This window comes from Perognathus longimembris, chromosome 18, assembly GCF_023159225.1.
Source record: "Perognathus longimembris pacificus isolate PPM17 chromosome 18, ASM2315922v1, whole genome shotgun sequence".
NCBI classification, from domain to species: domain Eukaryota; kingdom Metazoa; phylum Chordata; class Mammalia; order Rodentia; family Heteromyidae; genus Perognathus; species Perognathus longimembris.
The window spans coordinates 53,177,906-53,184,471 of record NC_063178.1 but is presented as its reverse complement, the minus strand read 5'-3'; the positions used below and the strand labels follow the sequence as shown (position 1 = coordinate 53,184,471).

Sequence of the window (6,566 nt, the reverse complement as noted above, 5' to 3'; positions counted from 1 at the left end):
TATTCTAGGTCTTTTGCTGTTCCATATGCATTTATGGGTTGATTTCTCTATTCTAGTGAAGAACATAGCTGGGATATTGATGGTCATTGAATTGAATTTGTATAACATTTTGGGCAGTATGGCCATTTTCACTATATTGATTCTGCCTACCCATGATCATGGAGCTCTTTCCATCTCTTTGTGCCCTCTTTGATTTCCCTTTTTAGATTTTTTTAGTTCTCATTAAATAGGTCATTCATGTCTTTTGTTAGGTTAATCCCTAGGTAAATTATTCTTTTTATCTATTGTAAATGCTATTATGTCCATAATTTCCTTTTCTGCTTGTGCATTGCTGGTGTACACAAAATCTGCTGATCTTTGTGTGCTGATTTTGTATTCTACTACTTTGCCAGGATGGTTTATTAGGTGTAGGAAATTGGGGACTGATTTTTTTGGTCCTTCAGATATAAGATCATGTCATATGTGAATAGGGATAGTTTGATTTCTTCTTTGCCCATGTGGATCCCTTTGGTGTCCTCCTCTTGCCTTATTGCTATAGCTAGGGATTCCAGAAGTATAGTGAATAGAAGTGGGGAGAGTGGGCATCATTGTCTTGTTCCTGAGTTCAGGGGAAATGGTTTTAGTTTCTCCCTATTTGATATGATATTAGCAGTTGGTCTGATATATATGGCTTTTATTGTTTTAAAGAATGTTCCCTCTATTCCTGTTCTCTCCAGGGCTTTTAATATGTATGGATGTTGTATTTTGACAAGGGTTTTTTGGGCATCGGATGAGATGATGATGTGGCTCTTGGTCTTAGCTCTATTGTGGTGAATTACATTTATTGATTTTCGGATGTTGAACCATCCTTGGGTCTGTGGGATGAAGCCTACTTGATCGTGAAGTATGATTTTCTTGATCAGTTTCTAGATCCTGTTAGCTAATACTTTGCTGTTTTGAGTTTTTATTAGCTCTGTCTCTCTCATTTTTTAGGGAAATGGAATCACACATTTGAAGGGGAGAGACAAGACGGAATGTCAGGGAATTTGAATACTCCTTCATGGCATGCTGCAAAGGAGGAGGCAGAAGAGTTGAGGAGCTAAGACTGTGTAGCTCCTACACATTCACAAGTGCCCAGTGCAGGGTTGGAGCTTATTAGGATGCTTGTAATTTTGCTTCGCCCTTGTGGTTAAAAAGTTATCAGAGCTTTTTGAAAGTTCCTCTAATAAATTATACAGTGGCCTTTTAATATCTGGCAGTAAGGGTTTTTTAGAATGTCTGCTCAGGAGCAGAGAGCCCTGATTTGGAATGCCAAATCTCTAGCCTAAAAATAAATCTGGGTTCTAAGAAATTAAGTGTGTGTGTGTGTGTGTGTGTGTGTGTGTGTGTGTGTGTGAAATAGAGAACTCTGAATGTCAAAAATATATGGTGAATAGATCCTGGAATTGGAAATGCTGATATTTCCTTTTCTTTTTCAATGTTTTAAATAAAGGATGAATCTAAACAGACTTATCCGCCCATATGGTTGGCTTTTTTTTTTTTTTGGCATTTTTCTTTTAGGTTTGTTTTATTTAAGTTTAATGTTAATTCCATGCTGTGTTTCAGTAAGAACAATACAGATTCTGTATCTGTGGCTCCAGTCAGATATCCAGTAGTACAAATTAGCTTCAAGTTACACATACTGAACAAAAGAGCTTGAGCGAGCAAAGGAGAGGGAGAGAAGAAGGGAGGGGAGGAGGAAGGAAGAAGGGATGGCAGGGTAGAGGGAAGGAGAAGAAACAAAGAACTGAACATGCATGCAGGCTTCTCCATATCACCTTCAATGCTAACCTGCTTCAGAGGGAGAGAAAAGGTAGGCAAGAATGAGCAGCCACGGATTGGTGAACTGTTACCAGCACTCACTTTTCAGCCAACACTTCAGCAGAGTTGGAAACACTTTTTACAGCAAAACCATTGCAACAAACTCCCCACCCCAAACAATCTTTAACCACTTCAAGTTAACACCCAATTAAATTTAAACATTGGTATAAAATTTGATTTAAACAATTAGAAAAAGGAAAAATGATTCACATATGCCTCTTTAGTGTGATCAATCTCTTTTTTAAGATGCATCACCTAGGAGTCTAATGGCTTTCAAATGTAATTTCCATTTCCAATGATCTTGCCACTTCTGGCATGGAGACAATACAGTAATGCTGAAAAAGCCTCTATACAGTCCTGTTAGTGTCTTAAAGAATCTAAAAGCTGGGACCAGTAAAATCCACAGAAGTTCACTCTTGCCTTTAAGAACTTTTGAAAACTGTTTAAAAAAAAAACTGGGCAGGAACCTAAATTCTGAGACCAAATGTGAAAGTCAGATTTTGTGGTTCTCAGTGACAATGGGGACTTTCCAAGGGAAGGGGTGGGGAGGACTGGGGTAGTCAGAGATTGTTTCTCTTGTTGGCTTTTCTGTCTCACTGATTTTCATCTACCACATCCTGCAGCGCTTCCTTATTCTGCTCTTCACCGTCCCTGCATGTCTGAAGTCCATAGTGTCAGATTATCACATAACAACTGCACGATAAGTGTAGAGTCCTTATAGCTTTCTTCACTCAGAGTATCCAGATCTGCAATTGCATCATCAAAAGCTGCTTTTGCCAACCTGCAGGCCCTGTCAGGAGAATTAAGAATTTCATAGTAGAATACGGAAAAGTTGAGAGCAAGACCTAAACGAATTGGATGCGTTGGTGGAAGTTCTGTCATTGCAATATCACTAGCAGCTTTATAAGCCACTAGGCTGTTTTCCACTGCCTCCTTCCGGTCTTTTCCTGTGGCAAATTCAGCCAGATACCTGTGGTAGTCCCCTTTCATTTTATAATAGAAAACATTGGACTCGCCAGTGTTAGCTGCTGGAATATGGTGTTTGTCGAGTACATCCAGAATGTCACAACAGATTAACTTTACTTCAGTCTCAACCATTTGCCAATATTCCTGAATCATTTTTAGTTTGTTTTCTCCTCCCTTGTTTTCTTCTTTCTGTTCGATGCTGCTAATTATTCTCCAGGAGGCTCTTCTAGCTCCAATCACATTTTTATACGCAACAGATAGGAGACTTCTTTCTTCAACTGTCAGCTCCACATCCATTCCTGCTACTTTCTTCATTGATTCCACCATTTCGTCGTATCGCTCAGCCTGCTCAGCCAGCTTCGCCTGGTACACCAGAGCTTCCCGATCATCCATAGCTGCAGCGGCTCCTGCAGGGTCTGCATGAAGGATGGAAGCGGATTGCGTCTCCCACTCTCTCTCCCTCTCGCTCTGCGTCCAGGCAGCAAAAATGGCGGCGCCTCCATCCCTGGTTAGCTTTTCAATACTGTGTTTTGGAGAAATTCCAAAATAAAAAATTAGGATGAAATCAGTTGGTTCTTTTTGCTTCATGTTTGTATTTCCTGTTAGTTATTATTGGTTGACTCTGCTTTTTCTTTCCAAACTCTGGAGTAGGGTTGGAATACTAGGGTCTAAGAAGCCTGAATTCTGCTTCTAACACAGAGAAAAGAAGCATAACTCCACAAGGCCACTGGAGAGTCTGACTTACAGTCTGTGCTTCCTGCTCCTTCAGCTTTGAGGTTGCTATAGGGCCAGATCTGAAGATTGCATCATTTGTTTATTTCATTTATTTATAGTGATTGATTCTTATGGACACGTGGACTTTACGTTTTTACCCAACCATATTTTTCCAATATTTCCTGAGGGACAAAACTTAAATTAAAAAAGAAAATAAGTGTTAATTTCCATCCATCATCCTGTGTGGTGATTACAATCCCAATCATCTCGCTTTTCATCAACAATTGTAATATGAATTCCAATGAAGAGGGAGAGAGAAAATCCTCCTGTCCATGGGTATCGATATCTGAATCCAATCAATAGATCAATGCAAATGGTGGGAAATGGACACCATCAGGGTTTGATGACCAACTCATGGAGAAAAGAGGAAACAAAAAGAAAAGGGAAATATTATACAATAATAATAATAGGGTAATCTAACTTACATTAAAATTATAAAAAATAGAATTATTAATTACATGCAAATTATAAATAATTGTAATAATCATGAATTTTATATAAATTATCAATGATTTATAATTCTTATATACTATGTGTGATAATATATATGTAATAGGTATAAAAAGAGATACAAATTTATTACATATGATAATATATGTAATAGACATGAAATGACATACAAATAAGAGATATCACATATAAAATATATGAAAGTAAGATGCACATAAATACATAATATACCACATGCAACGTGGGACAGAATCTATATATACATATAAAGAATAATAGATGATGTACATCATAAGATATGTATAATTAAAAATAAAAGATACTGAACCAAATGATGCCTCATCCATCACAGGGCATAATAATTATACTAATAATATATTTAGGAAAATTACAATATAGATAACATATATACAGTATACATAATTATAACAATAATAAATTATATATAATTTATAAATACAATAATTATAACAAATATGTAATATAGAAATTGTACATAACTATAATTAATTATTAGTATTGACAATAATAAATAATCAGAAAGCAAATAAGTATAAGTTTAAAGAATTATAATTCTAAATTACATAAACATTATAAATAATTGTAATCATAAATTAGATAAATTATAATAATGTTTTAAATTATAAATAATTATAAATATAAATCACATTAACAGATACATAATTATACATTACTAATAAATTATACTTAGAATAACAATAAATAATTACAAATTATATATAAATTACAAATAATTATACATTCTTAATTAGAACTATAAATCATTTCAAGGATATATTATGAATCACTATAAGAAAATTGTACATTAATTATAAATAATTATGATTATAAATTATGTATAATTTGTAAATTATTAATAATTATAATCATGATTCTAAATGACATTTAAATTATATATAATTGTAATTGTTCAATATATACACATCATAATGATAAATGACCATAAATTATATACACACCAAAAATAATGATCATCATAAATTATGTATATTGATGAGTAATTATGATTATACCCATTAGAAATTATATGCAAATTATAACTGATCATGAATTATCAATAATCATTATGATGACAAATAATTAATTATGTTACAGATAAATTATAAATAATTATAATCCTACATTATATTTTGATTATAAATAATTACAATCATTATAAATTATACATGACTTGTAATTACAGTAATTACAAATTATACATAAATAATTAATAATTATAATGATTATGAATAATTATAATGATATATTATATATAATTATAACCAAACATTTTATATAAATTATATAATTATAAATAAATTATTAATAATTATAAATTAGTATAAATCACAATTACGAATAATTACGGTTATAAATTACGTAGAAAGGACGACCCACAGGACGGAGAACAATGATGTCACCACCCAGAATTGTGGGTAATCAATCCCCTGCCCTGTTTCGCGAGCGCACTGGAGCCCAGAGGCTCCCTACTAGGCAGTCCAGCCTGCTGAGCCTGCCCAGAAACATCTGGTGGCCCTCCGCCCGGAGGTTCCAACTGTTGTGCATGTGCAATGGTGCCTGGTCCCCCTCTGCTCAGCAGTCCAACCTGCTGCACACCTGCAGTTTGCCTGGCGCCTCCCTGCTGGGCGGTCCAGCGTGCTGACTACCTTCAGTGGCACCTGGAGGCTCCCTGCTTCACACTGCAGCCTGTCATGGTGCACTAACACCTGGTAACTCCCTGCTCCGCAGTGTAGGCTGTTGCACATTTGCACTGTTGCCCAGAAGCTCCCACGTGGCGGTCCAGCTTGCTGCGCATGTGCAGTGACACCTGGTCCACTCCTGCTGTGCATGCGCAGTGAAGCCTCCTTGGATGTGTGGCATCCCCAGCCCTGCTGGCCCATGCGCAGCAGGCTGGTGTGGAGGGGGATGGTCACCGCCTGATGATGCCACAAGTGTCATTCCGTTCACTGTGATGACGCCAGGAAGTGAAGCAGCCAGAGCTGTCGCGGTGGCAGCTGGCGGAGCAGGTTTCCACAGAGGGAGTGGACGTTGCCACCTCCATGACGACGCCCCCTCCCTATCCCCGGATACCCGGCGTTGGGCTCCTGGGCTGGAGTGAGGCGCCTTTAAGCTGCGCGGCTGGGGCCGAGAAACCAGGAAGCCCAGGGTTTGAGTGCTTGAGGGAGCAGGGCCTTAGCACCTGGGGGTGGGGCCTAGGGGACTTGAAGCTTGTCGAGGGGCCCAGAAACATCATTGTGACGTGGCGGGCGGGGCTTAAGAAAATGGAGGTGCTGGGGGCATAGTGTGCCTGGTGTGGTGTCACAGTGGGCGTGGCCATGGAGCTGGACTGTCGTTGGGGCATGGGTGGCCTGGCCTGCCTGAGGATTTGGGGTCATGGCCTGGTAGGAAGTGGGGTACAGGGGGCTTGACTTGGTAAGAGGTGAGGCCTTGGGGCGTGGCCTACCAAGGGGTGGCTCTTGAGGCCAAGACGTGGCTGGAGTGAGGAGGCTATGTTGCTGTGGACCTGGCCTGGCTGG

General features: G+C 38.3%; 1 pseudogene; it reads right to left on the bottom strand.

Annotated features, from left to right (window-relative positions):
* Nucleotides 1-1,813: 1,813 nt before the first annotated feature.
* On the bottom strand, nt 1,814-3,207 carry LOC125366742 (annotated as a pseudogene).
* Between the last annotated feature and the right edge of the window lie 3,359 nt (nt 3,208-6,566).